This window comes from Myotis nattereri (genome assembly GCF_964212035.1).
Source record: "Myotis nattereri genome assembly, chromosome: 3".
Taxonomy (NCBI): Eukaryota; Metazoa; Chordata; class Mammalia; order Chiroptera; family Vespertilionidae; genus Myotis; species Myotis nattereri.
In genome coordinates this window covers 112,844,067-112,846,100 of record NC_138077.1, presented here as the reverse complement: position 1 = coordinate 112,846,100, position 2,034 = coordinate 112,844,067, and the positions used below count along the sequence as shown (strand labels likewise).

Genomic DNA, 2,034 nt, shown 5'->3' with positions numbered 1-2,034 from the left:
ACTTCTATCACTAAAGATGCATCTTGTCTGTCTTATAATTTAGCATAAATGGGATTGTGCTTTATATTCTCTTTTGTGTCCAATTTCTTTCACTCAGCATGAGTTTTACACATGTGCTATATATCAGCTATTTGTTCTTCTTCATTGCTAAATAGTACTTAATTATATGGATATACATAATTCGCTTATCTTTTTACCTGCTGATGAGCATGTAGGTTGTTTCTAGGTTCTAGCTATTATGAACAATATTGCTATGAACATTCTTGTGAAAATCTTTCAGTAGACATACATCTTCATATCTTTATAAATATCTATAAATGTAATTGCTGGGTAATAGAATAGATGTATGTTTGACTTCATAAAATATTGGCTTATAGTCTCAGTAGCTGATGTACCATTTAAATCCCTTCCAGCAGTGGATGAGTGCTTTAGCTGTTATTAGTTGCTTTAATTTTTGTCATTTTAATGGGTATCTAGTCATATCTCACTCTGGTTTAAACTTGCCTTTCCTGATGAAAAAAGATATTGGGTATCTTTTCATGTACTTATTGATCATTCCTATATCTTCTTTTGTGAGTTCTCGGTTCAAATCTTTTGCCCAAGTTGAAGGAACCAAGATTGTGGTGTAGGTAAAAGCCAGTACTTGTCACCTAGATTCCAAACAAACCAAAGCAGAGAGAAAAGGCGAGGACAAGTTAATCTGTCCACTCATGAGCTGGGAGCCCCAAGTCTCTGGCTCCAGCCAGTGGGGCAGTAGACAGTGCTGAAGTCCCGGCCCTCAGGCCACCTTTGCCCTGAGGCCCACCAGGTGCCCAGCACCAATGGGGCCCCTCTTCTTTGAAGCAGAGGAAAACCCAGAACAAACATGCGGAAAGGAAAGCGAGACCTAGGGGACAAGGCAAGAGCAGAGCCACCTCCCTGAGGTAGTCTGGACGTCAGGGGGTGCCCGAGAGCCCACAGAGTCTGGGCCTGGTGAGGTAAAATCTATAAGTTTATTCGGCACGGGAAATGGTGTCAGGACTCTTCGTTGCCAGAGTCATGCTCATCGTCCCCAAAGCAGCTGTCAGCTTCGGCCTCGGCATCCTCGTCACAGTCATCGCAGAAGAGCGCCGAGCCCTCATCAGGCGCAGGCCTTGGTCTCACGCAGTCCACAACCCCCTTTACCCATCCCGCCCCGCTTCTGCCATGGTCCCCAAGACCTGCTTGCAGATGGCAGATGGCGGATGGCGTCTGTGTACTCCCGGTCCTTGCCTTTGCTCTCTTCCCACTTCCCGTGCATCACAGGGGAGTCCCGTTAGCCCGGGAGAAGGTGTTGGGTTCCTCGAGGAGGGAGAGGACACTCGGGAGGAAGGTCCTGACATTTTGGGTGGGGTTCCACCTCTCAGAGGGCAGCTCGCCGCTCTGGGGGTCATTGACTGGGGCGGGGGGGGGGGGAGAATGGAGACACACACGTCCCCGGCACACGTCCCCTGTCTCATAGATGTTGGGGTGCCACATCTTGGTCAGGAACCAAAAGGCTGGTAGGGAGTAAGGGTAGTTAGGCCACGGGAAACTTGAGGAGTGCCCTAAGTGGCCGCCCTCGTAGTAGGTGTTGGGGGGCGAAATGGCCACCTCCCAGTTGTACAGGTTGCCCTTGTCGATCAGGGTCACCCGAAAGCCCTCCACGGGCTCCTCCTGCCGGGCCATGGCGGTAGCGGAGCCGGGGGTGGGGGCATGGGAGGGAGGGGGAGCGGGGAGCTGGGGGGCGGGGCCGCCGCGGGGGGGGGGGGGCAGAGGCCCTGCAGGGGCTAGGGGGGCGCCATGGGACTGCCACTGCCTCCTCCACGCCCCGCACCCCCCACCCCCCCAGCCCAGGACCCTCCAGCTCTCCACTCACTCTGGTGCCCATGCCTGCCTGGCGCTCCCCCCCCCGCCCCCCCCGCTGCAGATCTTAGTAAACATGGAAGTTTTATAAAAATTCCTGTGTCTGTAATATCTGCATCATCTTATAGCTTTGTCTCTATATAATTCTAGCACACAGTACTGCCTGTCAGC

The 2,034-nt window shown here is 52.0% G+C and overlaps 1 pseudogene across 1 annotated transcript; it reads right to left on the bottom strand.

Moving 5' to 3' along the window:
• Nucleotides 1-1,014: 1,014 nt before the first annotated feature.
• Nucleotides 1,015-1,686, bottom strand: LOC308515456 (ubiquitin-conjugating enzyme E2 R1-like; annotated as a pseudogene). The gene has a single exon. The product of its transcript is annotated as a ubiquitin-conjugating enzyme E2 R1-like (transcript).
• Between the last annotated feature and the right edge of the window lie 348 nt (nt 1,687-2,034).